This window comes from Rattus rattus, chromosome 15, assembly GCF_011064425.1.
Source record: "Rattus rattus isolate New Zealand chromosome 15, Rrattus_CSIRO_v1, whole genome shotgun sequence".
Classification (NCBI taxonomy): domain Eukaryota; kingdom Metazoa; phylum Chordata; class Mammalia; order Rodentia; family Muridae; genus Rattus; species Rattus rattus.
Window position 1 is genome coordinate 23443360 of NC_046168.1, and position 19526 is coordinate 23462885.

The following is a 19526-nucleotide window of genomic DNA, read 5'->3' on the forward strand; positions in this document are numbered from 1 at the left end:
ACCAACCATAGCTCCCCAAATTCTCCTTGTCCCCAGAACTTGCCTGTTGTCTAGACAGGATGTTGTCACTCTTGCTTTTCTTTCTGTGCGTGTCTATGGCCTCTTCAGGACTGAACTGCGTGTGCCACTGAAATTCTGGTGATGTCTGAAACTTAAGCCCTTTTGCACACTGTGCAAGGCTCCATGGTAGAGTTGGGTATTGTGGAAGCTTAAAATATGAGTTTGCATTGTGTATATACAAAGTAAATATTTTTCAAGGTCATGGGAATTCTGCTTCTAAAGTATTTCCTTTAGTGCCAAGATATTGTTTTCCCTTTTCCGGAGTAGCTTCAGATAAACTTTTAAGTGTTTTAGGTATAGCCTTTTGTGTGCCTAACAAGCTCTACTCTCACTGTACATTCCCCTCATTAGAAGAGTGCTATCTTCATTCAGAGTCTTCAAAGCTTAGGACTCGATCTCTGCCCACATGGCTATGTTATCAATGGGATCATGGAGCTTCTGTCTGAATAATGTGGGTCAGAGCATCATGCTCACTGGACCTAAAACTGTAGAGATTTGTCAAGAATTCCATGAAAACGACAACACTGGAATCCTGATTTCTATAAACTAGCTTAGGCTCACGGAATATATATATATATCACTGATCATACTTAATGTGGTATTACCTTGCCACATTTATATGTACTAAAATATGAAAAATTATATAAATACTTTGGGAGGACTGCTAGCTCTTTAACTTGACACTGATCTACTATTTCAGTGGCTTTTAACTGGTCTCTGTCTTTAAACTTCTCTCCAACTAGCCATAGAAGCATCTAGCTGAAACCGATACAAGGCTTAGTCCTTATCATATGTTAATACTGAGTTAATGTCCACATTGGGACACAATACTCAATATACTTTGGTAATTACTCAGAGGAAAAAAAAAGTTGGAAGGATAGAAATAATGTTAAGTGGACATGCATTAAGATTATTAGTTCATTACAGGAACATCTACCAAATTTTATTGAAACAATAGCTATTTTAACATGCATGAATAAATGAGGTGTAACATTTTAATAAGATTGTTTTATTGATCTATAAAGAAAAAATATATATCTAAATTATATTTTATTAGTCCTTTGTGGGAAAGTACAGATATGTGTCAAGTTACACTTCATGAAAACTACATTTAAACTAAACTTTCCTTCTTAACCCATTACTTTCTATCTATTGGCAAAAAAATTTGCTGTTTCACTTTAAGTCTTATTGGTCTTCATTAGGAAAGGTGATTTTTATTGCAAAATTGGATATTGGAATAAAATGAAATATAGCATTAGTAAGGCAGATATGATCTGTAAATTCCCCATAATGTGTGATTTTTACAGTCACTATAAGATGATTTGGGAGTGGGTTGGGGATTTAGCTCAGTGGTAGAGCACTTGCCTAGCAAGCACAAGGCCTTGGGTTCGGTCCCCAGCTCCGAAAAAAAGGAAAAAAAAAAAAGATGATTTGGGAGTGATGCAATTTTTACTTTTTGAGGTAAATGTCATCTGACAATGTGAATTTTGACATTTTAGGCTCTAATAGTACCAATTTGGAAATGTGTCAAAGGTCATAGTAAGTTATATTATTCAATGTAGTTATAGAATATTCTTTGAGCAGTTGCAAATTATTCCCTTAACAATCACTTACAGTTGTTTGTGTCATCTTGCTCTTAGACTTACTGAATTATATGTGAGAAAACTTTTTTCTAAATTAAACCATACAATTTATATCCACAGGTGGATTTCTTACGCATCAAGAGAAGGCTCTCTAAAGCATTAGGCGTTATTAGAAAGTTTGGAGAATTTATCTGTATCAAGCAGTTTTAGATATTTAATTTTTTTCAATATATTATTAAAACTTTTCTCAGAGGAATTATATTTATTTTTGGATTTATTTAGGCAACTCCAAGTAATTCTCATTTTTCACCAAAAATTAAATATTAACTGTATGATGAACTAAATATATGAAACCCTACCAGACTGCACCATTTAGTTTGCTAATAAAGTACTGTATTTCATACAAATTTGACTTTTAATTAATTGTTGATTTAATAAATTGATAGCTATGAAATGTTTTCTGTATTTCAACATATATGGGGGACCATATCCAGCTTTTATCTTTTTGAAGTTGGCTTCAAATATTTCATGAGAGAGACAAAATACCCATGGGAAGAAAGATCAGGAGAGACGAATTGATGCAGTTTCTTTAGTGAGCACGCTTCCTCAAATACTCCCTAACATACTAAATGTTAATTCTCAATGTTTAAAAATACTGTATAGAACTTGAAACCTGTGTGTACATTTACTTTGTAGAAATGTCATTTGGAAAATATTTAAATGAGTGTTTTAGATCTGGGAAGTTTTACATCCACTTTTTGTAGTATGTAGGTCATAGAAATGGTGTATGATTGAAATCTGAAATGGAACGATAGCCATGGAATATTATGGCATTGACCCGTTTATTATCTGCTTCTCTTATAAATCTATGGGAACACAGTAATCACTTGTCCTCTTGGAGGTAATGGAAAAAGTAGAGAAGGAGAAAGCTTTCCAAGAATTCATAGATTCACAGTGTGTAAAGCCCAATAAAATAAGTGAAAATACAATAAAGATTTTCTGGAATAGATGCTATCTGCATAAAGATAAAAACCATGCTGTATTACTTCAGATCCTTTTAATGAACAACAATAGCCATTTTAAGGTGTGTGTATTTTTGTGTGTGTGTATTTGTGTGTGTGTGTGTGTGTGTGTGTGTGTGTGTGTGTGTGTGTGTGTGCGCGCGCGCGTGCGCGCGCGCATGTATCAGCATGAAACCCCCCTGACCTGGCCCTCAGATTTCTGGTGTATTCATAATGAATGTTACATGAAGATAAAATGTTTAAAATCTGCATTACTTGTTATGAATAAATAGGAATAAGGTGCCTTTTGATAAACAATATACAGTTACAAGTCATTTGTTCACTAACTTTAGTGATAGAGGATGAGAAACCATCTCTTTGGTCAGCACTGGATATGAGAAACCATGGACACAGGATTTGAAATTTGTGTTTAGTTGCCATGTGCAACCATGAATATCTGGAACTGGGCATTTTATTCCTGATAGTTAGACAATTTAAGCCACATAATGTGACACTATTAATTCTAAAAATAAATTTCAAGGCTACAGTTGAGGTGAGAAGGGTTTTACCTGTCATTTCATGTAGAATTACTTACTCCCTTTTGGATTTCAGAAAAAGTTAGAGAAGCTGCAATCCAACTGGGAAGGAATGGAGGGGATGCAACTCAGGGGCAAATTGTTTCACACGTGTGAGCAGCTAGGTTTGATCCCTGAACTCCAGTGCAAAAGAAAACCCAGAGTGGAAACAAAAGGATTTTCTTTCTTTGACTTTGCCTCCCAGAGAATGCTTATAGCCTGAGGAATTACAGACTAGAAAATGGCCTCACAGCTCAGAGTTTCCCTTAGAAGGTAAGTATTTGAAGACATTCCATACGTGGCAGCTGTACGAGGTCGGAACTGGCTTGCATGTGATCATTTCTCTCATTGCTTGTCCAGAGCAGGACCAACAGCAGAATCCCGGAAATTATTTAAAATACAAATTTTTGAGTCCTGGACCAAAAGACCTACACCAGAGTGTTGCGGTTTTTGTCCTTTGTTGTCCGCTGTAATGCTAAATGCAAGCCCCAAGACTTGGAGTCTGCGCATAGCCCCCATGACTCTGCCACCCAGTTAATTCTGATTAGTGAGTGAAGATGCAGACAGCTAACAGCTGGGCGGGGGAGACATAGTTGGGGTTTAGGTTTCCAGGGCTTGGAATCATGAGGGAGGAGGAGGGGGGGAGGAGGAGGAGGAGAAAGAGGAGGAAGAGAAGGAGGAAGAGGAGGAGGAAGAGGAGGAGGAAGAGGAGGAGGAAGAGGAGAGGAGGAGGAAGGGGAGGAGGAGGGGAGGAGGAGGAGGAAGAAAAAGACGAGGTAAAGGAACAAGAACAAGAAGGGGAAGAAGAGGAAGAAGAAAAGAAGAGGAAGAAGAAGGAAGAGGGAGAAGAAGGAGGAACAGGAGGAGGAAGAAAAGAGAAAGGAGAGCCACCACGGGTTAGCCGAGCCATAAAATCTTGGCCCTGAGGGCTGCCCAACAGAAGTTAAGAGCAGTCCAAATGGGACACAGAAAATAGTAAGTAACTGGGGGTTATTGATAGAAAACTAGATTCTAACAGCGTGGAAGATAGGCAGCTGCCTAGCTATTGTTCTGATTGAGGCAGAACAATAGTGTAAATATAAAGGGTGTGTGTGTGTGTGTGTGTGTGTGTGTGTGTGTGTGTGTGTGTGTGTGCGTGCGTCTTTAATCCAGGAACTCAATGATCAAAGTGAAGCCCCAGGTCAGGATTTTAAATAATTTACTACTACACAGGAGGCTCCGAGCTGGGATGCAGCCCTCAGGTTTCTGACGTAGCTCACCTCAGGACTCCATCATCTACCCTTCGTCTCAACTCTCTGCTTCTTCTTTCATCATCAGTGTCCTGTGGTCCCAGAAATGGGGACACCTGACAGCCTATCAGGACAGAGGTGTCTCAGACCCCATGTCTGCCCTACTGAGTTAAAATCTACATTTTAGGAAAAGCACCAGACGTGCATGCACACGAAACTTTGATAAGCTCAATGTAAATGATTGGGTGAGAGGGAAGACAGAACCTACTGCAAGTAAATGAAGCCATTAGGGCAGGCTGTCTAGAGCAGCAGGCCCAAGGCAAGGCTATCCTCGATGAGTTGACAACACACATTCAAAGCCATCTCTTATCACTTGCAAAGTATCAGCTTCCTTTATCTGTTGTGGACAACTGACTTTTTGGAGACTGTACAAGACCATTTACTGTAAGGGACATAGGGACAGAAAATGTACTCAAAGTTTAGTAAGGGACCTTTTCATCAACACAATAAATTTGTTTTTCCCAGTCAAAGTGAAGAAAAAACACATTTAACAAAATTAAATTTTGATGTGTGTGTGTGTGTGTGTGTGTGTGAATGAGTGTGCAAGTATGTATAAATGTATATATGTCTGAGTGTGAGTGATTTGATGTAAGTTTTGATCAGGCCTATGAAAGCAATTTTTACAGGCTTTTTTCTGCTAACCAAGTTGAATTACTCCTGTGCTTGAAAATGCTGCTGTGATGGTGTTGAGGGACAGATGGCTTGTTGGGTCATCTTCCTAGGCTGGGTCTCTCTTTTGTACACCTTGTCATTATGCATGCTTTTAAAGTTTTATTTGGTGGGGGCATGACTGATACAGAATTCATAGGTGTGACAAGGACACTGACAAAACCAGTCTTTTGTGTCAAGTTAATCACATTTTGTCAAGGTTGCTCCTTTATTTTTTTTTTCCAGGCTGAGAAACCATGTAGAAAAAAATTGAGAGAATTCCTAAGAAGATGACTCAGTTGGTAAAAGCACTCGCTGTACAACCTTGAAACCCTGAGTTCTCATTCCCAGGCCCCATTTAAAAGTGGAATCCCTACACTCCTACAGCAGAGAGGAAAGGGGAAAAAGGAGAATTCCTATAAAACACACGAGACCTGTCTCATACAAGGTAGCAAGAGAGGGACAAAACCTGAAGTTATCCTCTGACAACCATGTGTGAGCACCTGCATTATACATACTAATGTGTGTACACAAACACACACACACACACACACACACACAGAGTCATATGTACTTACCTAAACTCACAGTCACACACATGTACTCACACACACACACACACACAGACATATGCCCTCATGCATACTCACACATGTGTACTCACACACATTCATATTCACACACATATACACATATTCTCACACATAATACATTCACATACTCCTATACACTCACACACCACACAGGCACACACTCATACATACACTCACATGCATATGCATTCACACATACCTACACATACGTTCACACACATACACTGACATACTTTCACACAGTCACTCACTCTTACACACTTACATACCACAATACTCATATGCATGCACTCACACAATACTCTCACATACTCTCAAACACACTCACATACCACACACTCACACACACTTACATACACTCATAACTTTCACACATAGTCATACATACTCACACACACAATCTCACACACAAACTCATATACACACATTCTTATACACTTAACATGGTACACATTCACCCATACACATGCACATACATATACTCACACAACACACAGTCATAAAAACATACTCACACGCACGTACAGACAAGTTTTCACTAGCTAATTTAAAAAAAAATTGGAACCATGGAGAGCCACTTGGATAAAGGAACTTGCGGTGAAACCTGATAACTGAGATTCAATCCTGGGGGCCACGTGGCTGAAGACAAGAATAAATCCTTCAAGTTATCCTCCAAGTTATGCTCCATGATGTGCTTACACACATGGGTACATGGGTACATGGAAAATTGCTAGTTCAATGTAATGTTAACAAAACAAGTACTGTTTAAAATGTTGTGTGCACAGCTAGAATATGGCAAATACATAGTCGAATGCCAGCAGCAAACCACTGAACTGAGAACGGGACCCCCATTGAAGGAATCAGAGAAAGGACTGAAAGAGCTTGAAGGGGCTTGAGACCCCATATGAACAACATTGCCAACCAACCAGAGCTTCCAGGGAATAAGCCACTACCTAAAGACTATACATGGACTGACCCTGGACTCTGACCTCATAGGTAGCAATGAATAGCCTAGTAAGAGCATCAGTGGAAGGGGAAGCCCTTGGTCCTGCTAAGGCTGGACCCCCAGTGAACGTGATTGTTGGGGGGAGGGCGGTAATGGGGGGAGGATGGGGAGGGGAACACCCACAGAGAAGGGGAGGGGGAGGAGTTAGGGGGATGTTGGCCTGGAAACCGGGAAAGGGAATAACATTTGAAATGTAAATAAGAAATACTCAATTTAATAAAGATGGAAAAAATGTTGTGTGTGTAACATAGACATAGTACATAATATAAAAGAATTATTAAAATATAATGCAATTATTAATATCAAATGTTAAATTTAAGTTTTGTGGTTTGATGTAATGATATTTAGAGTTGAACATGAAGAAGACACGTGTCACAGATCATCATATATCTGCTGCTATTTCATGGTGCTTTTGGCAGGGTATTGACCATCTGCTCCTAATAGCTATTTTTGAGGCTAATCCTATGGAGTGCCTATGTGACTAGTTAAGACACCATTGTTTACCAACCTCCTAAACCTAAATATGACATTGTCTTAAATTCTGATGAATGAGAAGTGAAAGTACTGTGCTTAGACTTCTGGGTAAGAGTCTAAAGAGAACCGATGCAAATAAAAAAAGCATTTTTCTACCTACTTTACTATATGTAATATGTAACAAAATGACTGGGCCCCAAAAAGCCATTTATGAACATCAGATAAGAGGCTAGGCACTGAGGGTAGCAGAACTAAGACCTGAGAAAGACTAAAGCAAAGATTAGTTTGAATTCCAGCAATCAGGAGGCAGGAGGTTCTGTGGTTAGAGAGGAGCCTGGGCTGCAAAAGAAAATAAGATTCTTTTCTAAACAAACAAACAAACAAACAAACATCAAAGGAATATAGATTAACAGATGGATAAATATATAGATGATAGGTAGGTAAGTAGTTAGATATACAGATAGATATATTTGAGAGAGAGAGAGAGAGAGACAGAGACAGACAGACAGACAGACAGACAGACAGAGAGACACAGGACACAGACACAGGCACAGGCACAGGCACAGGCACAGGCACAGGCACAGGCACAGGCACAGACACAGCACAGGCACAGGCACAGGCACAGATACAGACAGATATAGATAAATAGAATAAAAGTTCCCATGGTAGCTTTGTGGACCTTCAACCATACTATTAAGTAAGTTAATGAACTTCTGGGAAATGCAGACATAAACTTTTATTTTTTTTATTATGTGGCTGATTCTAAGCTGCTACAAATAACAAAGATTGGTTCTAAATTTCTTTTTGCCTAAACTAGAATTCAACAAATCAAGATTTCTAGCCCCATCCTCCTTTCCTCCATTTCCCTCTCTTCCTTTCCCTTTCCCTGTCTCCTTCCTGTCTTTGTGCCTGGGCTTATGTCTTTGTGTCTTTGTAGCCCAGGCTGTCCTGGAATTTGCTGTATAACCCCAGATGACCCTGACCTTGGGTTCTCTTTCCTTAAACTCCCTGTTGGTTAGATCAGAGGAGTGAGCACCATGTCTGCCAAGAACTCATTTTATTTTTTATTCAGAGTTCAAACTAATGAGGCCTGATAATATTTTAGAGTTCTTCCAACCACCCTGAAAGCAAAGTGTGGGGGACAATTAATCATTTACTGTAAGAAGACCAGGACAATAATAGACAGCTAGAAGGTACTCTCTTGCTCTTCCACTAAATGCAGAAGCCTGAGTTTAGAGGACTTAGGGGACCTGGAACTTTCTGATGAGATGCTGTGTGGTCCCTTTCACGCCCCTGAACCTCATTAATTAGATCTTTCAAGTTTTAAGAATAATTTTGTGGTTGATTTTATGAACCACATGATAATGCTCTTGCATGCAAGGGACCTTTGTCTCTGCTGTACTTTAGCCCTTTACAACCCAGCTCAACAGTTTCACTTCTGTTCTTACTTTTTGTTATGCTGAGGACCGGTATTGAATCTTTAATTGTTGCATTAAATCAAAACACCAAATAGAAACAACTTTTGTCAGTGTAAATTGATTAAAATGTAAGAGTATTGTATTTGGTGTTCTTTGTTCTCTGTTCTGTGAAAATTCCCCTTGAATGGCATGATATTGCTGTAGTTGCCTTCTATCTGCCAGATTCAATACTGACTTGCAATTTTATAGCCTGAGGCATGATTACGCTTTTCAGTCCATCAAAATTCTGTCTCTTGTATACATTTCAATCCCAAATAATTTTCTGTGCTTCCTTGAATAGACTTCAGCCTTAGAACTGGTAAGGGTGACCTTGACAGAGATGGTGGAGATATGACAAGTCAGTTTTATGGTTTCACTATATGACCAATGTTTATAACATCTTTCAATGAACTGCATTGGAATTCTGTTCCCCTGTGTTACAGACTATATAAAACATCTTATTTATTGCAATGGAAGGGCTGAGGTCTGAATTAGTCTGCAATAACATGTAATCAACAATGGCTTAAATAAAGTAGAAGTTAATTCTTCTCTAGTACAAAGCAAGGCAAATGTTGGGGTTATATGGAGGCAACTTAATCAAAGATCTGAAGTGGTTTTTTGCTTACTATCTTCTATATAAATCACTCTGTAAGCACAAGATGAACAGTGCAACTTTACCTGCCACATCTGTCTCTAAAGTGATTGTTGAACAGACAACTAATCTAGAACTCTACAATTATCTGACCATATAAAGACTGGAAGATGCCTGACGGTGGTGGTACATGCCTTTCATCCCAGCACTTGGGAAGTAGAGGCAGTTGGATCTCTGATTTCAAGTCTATTCTGGTCACTGAGAAAGTTTCAGGCCAACCAGGGCTACACAGAGAAAAACCAGCCAGCCAGCCAACCAACCAACCAACCGACCGACCAACCAACCAGCCAGCCAGCCAGCCAGCCAGCCAGCCAGCCAGCCAAGCCAACCAACCAACCAACCAACCAACCAACCAACCAACCAACCAACCAACCAATCATCTAACCAACCAACCAACCAACCAACCATCCAACCAACCAACCATACAAACAAATGAAAGACCAGAAGATTAAAGACAGGAAATATTTACAAATCTAATCATTTTAGCTCTTCAGTCGGCTGTCATGACAGAACTGTACAACAATCATCACATGTACACAAAAGAGTCAAGGGCTTATTCCTCTCTGGAAAAAGACTTCATGGCTCAAGAGAGGCAGGAGACAGCATCTTGTTGTTACAAAAGTAAAGATGAGAGCCAAGAGAAAGCACAAACAACCAACACCAGCGGGAGAAGCAAACAACCAAGGTGCAGCGAGGAGACTGATGCTCTATGAATAGGCGGGGATTGCGGTGAGCTGGGAGACCAGATGAGGTGCTCACAGAGGAGCTGAAGAGTCCAGCATACTTATGATCTGGGAGAGCGGCAAGAGGCCCAGGGAAGAAGCAGGGCTGAATTCCATGACTCTAGTTTCTTGACCAAGTTGAAGAAGAGGAGGATGAAGAAGTCATTAACCTCACTGAGGACAACAACAGAGTTCATTTTATTTTGGAGTGACGACAGCTATTCAGATTAGATATTTTGAGCATGAGCTACTTATGAGAGCTTCAGGCAATCCTTCCTATTTCTAACTTAGTCATAAAGGACATACTAAATGTGCCTTTTGCTACTATTTAGTACCTGTGCAATCTATTCCTAAGTTTTGGAAGTAGGTTCAGGGCAGGGGTCAATTATTATATAGCTATAAAAATGACTGGTGCTCTGAGTGACTCTGTGGATATTCAACTGTGTGGATACTCAACTGTGTATATTCAACTCATAGTTGAGGACATGCCAAGCATTTTGTCTCATGTCTATTTCTTCCCACTCACGTAAATTCTTCTATCCTGACTCAAGTGCTAGGACTCTATTGGGAAAGTCACACTAATATGTTATCATCACCATCACCATCACCATCACCATCACCATCACCATCATCATCACAATCACCACCACCACCCCTACCACCATCATCATCATCACCATCATCATTGACATATAGCTGACTTTATCCTTGAACTTCTGATCTTTCTGCCTCCACCTCTCCGAGTGCTGGAATTACAGGCATGCACCACTTTGCTCTATTTGAGGTGCTGTGTATTAAACTTAAGGCTTTGTGCATGCTAGGCAAGCAATCTGCCAGCTGAGCTACAACCCTAATTCCGAGGCTTACTTTCTCATAAAATATAATTAGTAAGAGAGAGCAATTTAAATTCTATCTCAATAAAACTATTACAGAAAGAAAAAACAAAGTGAGAAAAACCAAAATAGCCCCATGACTAACAGGTCGCTTGTTTTCTACTAAGCAGACATGGTTGAGTAGAGACTGATGAGAAAAGTACATTTCAGCTTCCAGGAAGTAGCAGCAGGCTGTGGAAAGCCTCTTGAGGCAAGCCTCAGGGGAGGACCATGAAGGCTTCTGAACACACTGAAATAGCCATGCAACACTTGATCTTTCAAATCTTGCCAACTTTTGGATATATTTAGCATTTGATTTCATTGGGATGAGAAATCTCTGTGGGATTTTTGTTTTGTTTTTTAAAAGTTTCAGAGGAAAGATCTTAGGACAATACCAAAATAATCCATACTATTGACATCTATTAACTTCTCAGTGATGTATGGAGAAAGAGACTGTCTCTGTAGCCCGGCCTAGTCTTAAGCTCTTCCGTCTCAGTCTCTTGAGGGCTGAATGGCAGGTTTGGGCTGTTAGAGTCAGTCCTAAATTGTTCAATAGCAAAGATAACAAAGTTGCTTGTTGAAAACAGATTTTAAAAAAAGCTAAGTAAGACATTTTTAGCATAACCCTAAGGGGAGATAAGGATGGTTTGAAGCAGAACAGTATATTGATAGAGATGGTGAGAACAAAAGCCCACTGATGTTCTGTAGGTACCTTTGGTAGGATTTACTGATTGACCTAGAATATAAGAAAAAGGGAAAAGCCAAACTTTGCCTTAACTGCTGGCAAAGGGGTGTTGGTCTTGACTGAAAGCAGAAACACTGATTTTATAAGACTTTGGGGGATATCAGAGTTAAGAATCGTATCCGACAGTTGGAATTTAGAATCCAGAGACAGGTCTGTAACGGAGATTTAGACATGCTGGTCTCAGTACTCTGCCAAGACTAAGTTGGAGGGTGGATGAGCTCAATGAGGGAGTGAGAATACTGGGAACCACAATGGAAGACAAGTGCAAAGTCCCACGGCACTGCAGTGCTGCCGTGTAGTACAAGGAAAAGGCACTGACTGATTAATGGCGTGGGAAAGGAAAAGCAGAAGTCAAGAGAAGGATACGTTTCAATGATTCCTGCAATTCAGATATTAAGACAAAGCTGAAAAAAGAAATGTGCTTCATTTAAGTGCAAGAACATCTGTATTCTTGGGGCGGAAGAAATGGGGCCGTGTAAGGTCAAGACGTTCCTTGTTACTCTTCATGTGTGATGGGGAAGATAGAGGTGGTTTAGTGGACGATGTGGGAGAGGAGAGGAGAGTTTTCCCATCAGGGGCCTTGAGTGTAAATGAATGAAGACGTAAGAGGAGAACCTGCCTTTAGTCATGAATGGGACAGTGCTTACTACAGAAGAATGATCACGAGGAATGGAAGAAAGGATCAGATTCCTGGCACAGGGGCCCAGGTGTTAGGTGGACAGAAACTTCTAGAAGTTTTCTATAATGTCCAAGTGCTCTGTGAAGCAGGAAGCTGGTCGGTAATAAAGTAGGCAGATGTTCTGAAGTTTGGACAGAGGAGAGGTATGCAAATATTGCAAAAGAAAAGCTCTAGGCAGATTCTTTTCCCAGCTTCATATTGGATAATTGCTGAGCCCACCCTGAAGCAAGAGGGTCTGGCAACAGTGCCTATCCACCATACTGTTGTTTTTCCCACCATTATCCTTTATGACTCTGAATGTCCTCTAGGCACAGTGACAGCTGCTGTTCCGACTCCTCTGTCAGCTGCCCCATCAACCATTCTGAAAGCCCATTGTTGGGAGCTTCTTTAACCACACATACTTCAAGATCAGAGCTTTACATTTTATTAACAAAACTTCAACGTGAGCATGTGGAAGCTGGTCATTAAGGCTGCTTCTGCTCCATCAGTCTGGCATCAGGGTGCACTTCCCTTGGCTATGTGTTTTTGGTCTACGTTTGATGGCAACCTCATCCTCTGTCTTCTCCGTCCTTCTCCCTTGTTGTCTTTCTCTGTCTTCTTCCTCATTGTCTTTCCTGAGATCCCTCATCTGATTTCCACCTCCTACCCTCTCTACCCAGTCATAGGCCCCAGCCACTTATTGACCAATTGGAAATTAATGGGGAGCATTCTTCACAGTACATTGGTTAATCCAGAGACCCAATACCAAGTGTGGTGTGAGGTACAGTATTCAGCTTCTGAGTACACAACACACAAGGCGAACTCAAACAATTATGAAGAATCGAATCTGGTCTACCTTGCAGATATTTTGTTTCTTTATTATTTTGGAATAACCTGTTGGAAATCCTGGACTTTATGATTATGTATGACAACTGTCAGCCACAGATACGTACTACCAGTTGTGATATACAATATATGTGTAAAACCAATTCTTCTAGTTTCTTCTCTCATTGGATCGATACTGATTTCTTCTCTACTTACTTGGCTTATTAATAGTTCCTTTCATTACAGGATAGAAACAATTCTATACTGCTAATGAGAAGACATGTAATAAAAAGCAATATACTGGTCAATTTTTCCACTGTTCCTCTTAAAATGGGCAATATATTCACTGTTTTCTCTTTGTTAGCTCTTCTTCTCCTGCTTCTGCCCTCTACACATATATTTTTCAACTCATGTTTATCTCCATGAGGAATTTGTTTAGAATGTATTTTTGCATAAAAACATGCCACTGCTGTAAATTTTGCCTATTTATATTTAATTCAGAAATATTCTATTTTAGCTATTTGACTAGATTCTGTACTTAAGAATGCTGCTCTATGGAGCTTGGTGTTTCCAACTTGGAACAGGGATTGATGGGAGACCATGAGTTGTCTACTTGCTCTCTGAAGGTGGTTATGCAGGTTGCTCCCAACTTCCTCATAACAAACAATGAGATGCTCTTGGAATTGCACAATAAAGGAGCGATTGCTGAAGCAACAGGATATGAGGGTAAAGTTAGCTTAACATTCTTCCAAATGTGCAATTCCGTCAGGGTTCTCAAATTATGGAGAACTCGTCAGCTTTTGCTATTATTTGGCAATAGGATAATTTAACATTTTAGCATTCCATTCTCTGATTGTTTGAAATACACATTTATAGCCTTTGAGATGCCTCTGTTTTAAAACACTTGGTCCCTTTCTTGCCCATTTGTTCCTTGAGGCTCTGCTCTATTTTTGCACATCTGCTGCAATTCCTAGTCTACGCTAGGTATGTTTTGTTTTTTTTTGTGTCACACACACACAAAAAAAATTCTCTCAATCTAACAACTGTTACAGTGTCCTTTGCTAAACAGAAATTTTGAAATTAAATCAAACCAAAACTCTTCAAGATTTCTTTTTCTAGATAGGAAAGCAAATAAATGTGGTGACCAGCAGGAGAAATGGGGTAGAGAGGGGTTGAGCTTTCCTTTGATTTTCCTCCCATGTTGTTGGGAGGACTGAGCTGGGTTCAGTGAATGAGTTAGGGGAGGAGGGGCAGGACTTTTCCAACAATGCCCTTGAGCCGGTGGAAGCAGAAGCAGGAAGGCACAAAATGAGAGGCTGACATCAGCTGGTGCTTCCGTGGGGTGTAAGAAGTCGTTTGGATTTATTTTGAAAATTCCTTTCTACCTACTTGTATACGGCTGTTCATTTTGCACTGTCTTCCAGCAACTACGAATCTTCGGAAGCTCCTTTGCGTGTGTGGTTGAGTAAGTGCCTGGTTTTATTTTTAGTCTAACCATGAATCTCTTCTCTCCGTCCCATCTCTCAAGGATTTCTTCCTTTCTTCACAATGTCTGTGTCAGGCAAGATCCTCCAGAGCGGCTAAACTGGCAGAATGCATCTGTATTACAAAAGAAGAAATTGTAACTAGATTGATTTATATGATAGAGGCTGGACAGTGGTTGTCTGCCTGCCCAGGAAGCCCCGGACCCTATCACTGGTCAGTCTATGAGGCCGGGTGCTTCTGTTTGCCTAATATGACACTGGAGGTGGAGGGAAACTGCAGTAACAAAGGACAGGTGCCCTCACCTGGAAGAAGGAAGGGACCTGCACTCCCCTGCCTCAGCCTAAGGTGCTTGTCACCTAGGGGTGTATCTTTTCTTTTATGGAATTATAGAATTTCTCTCAAGTGACTTCAGGATTAATCACTATAGTATCTGCTGCCACTTTTATTTATTTATTTTAAAAAGATTAAGGTCTTAGTGCACACTCATCTTTCTTAAGTTATAAGCTAAAGTCAACCAGAGTATTTGTCTGTTCTTTCACACAAACAGCAGTGGTCATTCCTTGAAGGCTCATCTTTGACAATTAAATGTGTTCAGTAGGTTTGATATGTATTAGGAATTCTTGCCCTAATAAAATATGACCCAAGGTATTAATCTAATATGTCAATATCCATGGAGAATAGTAAAAGAATAATTATTTGTTCAAAGTATGCCCAAATGTACATATTTGTCAACCATCCATTTGCTCATTCATTTCACAAACACTTAAGTGTTAATTGTCTGGGAATTGTGCCAGTATGGGAGACATGAGGATGAACTAAAAAACATAGCTATTAAATGTAATCTTTGGTGAAAAAGAACTAGTAATTAAAAACTCACCCTAACAAACTTACCATAGTAATTGTGATGAGTGCTTTGACCTGGTTTAATGAAGAGGATTTTACCTTGTCAAGGGATAAATGAAAGTTGACATTTGTAGAAAGGAGCACAGGATTTCTTCAAGCAGAAGAAAGAACACACCATAGCGCTTACAGCAAAAAGCCTCTGAAGGCAAGGGTCTGAAAAACATAGGTGTGCATGTGTGCATGTGTGCACGCACGCACCAATACTGAAGAGTGCAGCAATGGTTGTAAGTCACATAAGGGACAAGGGACAGTCTATAAACAATCAGAAGAGAATACACAGGCACAGCCAACAAGAAAGAACACCAGAATGAACAATCTTTACTTGTTTGGCCTGGGATTGGAACTCAAACACACCCTCTGTCACTGGCTCCCTTGTGTATATGCCATCTCATTGACATTCATTTGGAGAAGCAAGCTTAATAGAAGTATACATGCAACAGTAGAAGGCAAATAGTTTATTTAACAGAAATGCAAAACTGTATTCCTTGCATTACAAAAGAATTCATTTAAAAGAAAAACTAGTGCAAATTTTCTAAAAGTACACAAGCCTTATATAAGCAGCCTCATTTTATTTTTATTTTATTTAATCTTTTTTACAGTCCAGATTTTATTGCCTTCTGACTGTTCCACATCCCATACCTCCTCCCACCCCCAAGCCCCCACCAGTCTCCACAAGGATGTCCCCACCCCACCCTCACCCCCTACCCCACCAGACCTCCCCACTTCCTGGGGCCTCAAGTGTCTCCAGGGTTAGGTGCCTCTTCTCTGAGTCCACCTCTGCTGTATATATGTTGGGGATCTCATATCAGGTGGTTGGTGATCCAGTGTCTGAGAGAGTTTGGGGATCCAGGTTAGTTGAGACTGATGGTCCTCCTAAAGGATCACCCTCCTCCTCAGCTTCTTCCAGTTTTTCCCTAATTCAACCACAGGGATCAGAGCTTCTGTCCATTGGTTGGGTGTAAATATCTGCATCTAATTCTTTCAGCTGCTTGTTGGGTCTTTCAAAGGGCAGTCATGATAGATAGGTCTCTTTTTGTGAGCACACCATAGCCTCAGTAATAATGTCAGGCCCTAGGGCATTCCCTTGAGCTAGACGCCAATTTGGACCTATCACTGGACCTCCTTTTTTCTCAGGTTCTTCTCCATTTTTTTTCCCCTACAGTTCTTTCAGACAGGAAGAGTTTTTGGCAACTCCATCCTTTGCTTGATGTCCTGTCTTTCAACTGCAGGAGGGCTCTACAAGTTCCCTCTACCCACTGTAGGGCATTTCATCTAAGGTTCCTCCCTCTGAGTCCTGAGAATCTTTCACCTCCCAGGCCTCTGGTACATTCTAGAGGATGCCCGCACCTCCTACCTTCCATTCTTTCTGCTGGCCCTCAGGGCTTCAGTCCTTTTCCCTCACCCAATACCTGAACATGATCATTTTAGTTTTACAGTTGCCAAAGGATATTTTCCCGTGCTCCAGAGACAGGGCTAAAGGATTTGAAGGGGTGAGGAGTTAGCGTTATGACTGGTCCTAGACCAAGTAAAGAGCGTCCTTCAGACGCACACTCAGAAGAATGAGATGGAGCCTGCAATGTAAGTGGCCAGAGATGAGGCGGGACGGTGTGGACGGTGTGGACGGTGCCCATCATACCAGACACAGAAGGAGGTGAGGAGCATTTACAGCATTTAGTCCTAGGACTTCACGCACTATACCATGTGATCCCCATGACAACTCTGTGCTGTGGTTATCATCAGGTTTGCTGTTGACTTCTGCCTCTGCGGGACCTCAGCAGCGCACTTCAGTCTTGTTCTGTCTTCCTTCTTAGGTTTGTGTCACACTTGCTCCGCTGTCATTCTGTATCAGGGACACACCTTAAGAGGTTGAGTCCTGCGGAAAGCCACATTCATCCGCCTGGTTCTCTTTCCTGGGCTCTGGCGATGGCAGGGGATAGAGGTGGGGATCTACAGGTGACTGCATAGCCGTGTAAGTGAGGTTTTTGTTTACTTCAGTGTATTTAGCTTCTGAAACTGGAAGGCTGTGAAGCTGTTGGATAGATTTGGCCCCCAGAGTTCAAGGTCTACAGTACTCTTGTGTTTAAGGAGCTTTTGGTTCTGACTGTGATATCTATGTAACCGGCTTCTGTCTCAGCCGTTTCTTGGTAAATCTCTCGGGATCAGTTTAGCAGTTCAGATGAAGATGAAGGGGGTACCGAGGGCAGCAGCCAGTGTCCTTACCAACCGTGAGCACAGAGGCCCGAGGAGTTCTCACAACAGGGCAGGATGAACAGAAAGCTGATCTTTACTTTTGACGCTGTTAGAGTATTGCAGAGCTGGCTTCTATCTCAGAGTTCTGTTCACAGCCGAACGGCAGTTCCTAAAGGAGCCACATCCATCTACACCTCTCAGTCTTTCACAGTAGGATGTTTCAAAACTGGTTCAAGGAGACGTTTGCAATGGCCAGCTAGTCTAATCCTTTAGGGCAGAACATTTACTTAGAGTGTGTAATTTTTATCTAATCCCTTGAGTAAACTTTCACAAAGAAACAAATAAAAGTTGCCATTGGAAAGCTCCATTTATCTGAGATCAATTGGCACATGGCTTTCTTTTCCTTATCGAGGAGGAGCGTGAGGCATTCCAAAGGTATTGGAGGCTGAGGGTAGCAAAGCGTGTGTCAGTGTCCTGTTGGCAAGAGGAGTGATGCTGAAACCCGCTGGCTTCTGTGTTTTCTAGAAAGCTCGGAGCTGGACAGTGCGATGTCATCACCAGTGAGTTGCTAGGCATTTATGAAATCAGCACTGGGCAAGCAGGAATGAGCATTAAGAAGTAAGAAAACAACACATGACAGTCAGACTCATGACCCAGGCTTATTTCACTAGCAAGGGCTGCTCATTTTATGGTTCTGGAGACAATAGAACACCTACATTGATAGAAACCACCAGGTCAGGCATTAACTATTAATTTTGAATTAAGGTGTGGTTGCTGTTACCACCGTTCTGGGGGGTTCACGGAGGGGAAACAGTGTCGATAATTGAAATGGTACTGAGCGCTGTGGTCAGCGCTTCACGTTTGCTCTCTGCGACTGTCTTTAAACCAGGCAATAAGGAAGGGACACGTTTGCCTTTCTGGTGAAGCCTCTATAGTGTCTTAGAAAAGAGGTGCAGATGAGTCAGCACGGCGAGGCCTTCTGCAGAATTCCGAGCTCTCAGGCTTAATCTTTCTGGTTAAGTTCTGTTATAACTCATGGGCTCAAGTGCTGTCAAGTCCAGAGTGTGAATACTCCTGCTCTTTTTCACTTTTCATCACGAATTCTAATCCTGATGTCAGAACAGAGAAAAATAATTGGTACCAGAATGTCCAGAACTCCATGTGGGACGTGCTCAGAGAAAAAAAAAAATCACAAAAGACAACGTAGAGGAAATCAGAGGGCCCACATTTAGCCAATGGTGAGGCCTCAGTTGATGGGTTTCTATAGTAACTTTGTTTTATTATTCCTTCCTTCCTTTCTTCCTTCTTTCCTTCCTCCCTCCCTAGTCTCCTTACTTCCCTCCCCCTCCTCCCTCCCTCCCACCCTCCCTTCTTCCTTCCCTTCCTCCTTCCCTTCCTTTCCACCTTCCCTCTTTTCTTTTCCTCGATAAATTATAGAACCAGTGTCACTGTCAATCTATTTTCGGAACCTTGAGACCTTTTAGGGCGGAACTCCTGTTAGAACCTTATTTATATGTCTGTGGGACTTTGATTTACACAGTAGAATGTCCCTTGAGTCCACATCTTATCAGGCTAGCTTCAGGCAGCTGTAACTCAGCCAGTTGATCCAGGGCAGTTGTGGGTTTGGGAGTTACACCCCCTCCCCGCCTCCCCAGGTAAGTCCACAGGCAGTGGGCAGTGCTCTGGGCGGGGCCAGGGCCAGAGCTCCCGGTGAGTCTTAGTACAGTCAGGGCTTCTGCTGGGCAGGGCCAGCTGTTAATCCTGCTAGACCGCCATCTGGGCGGGGTG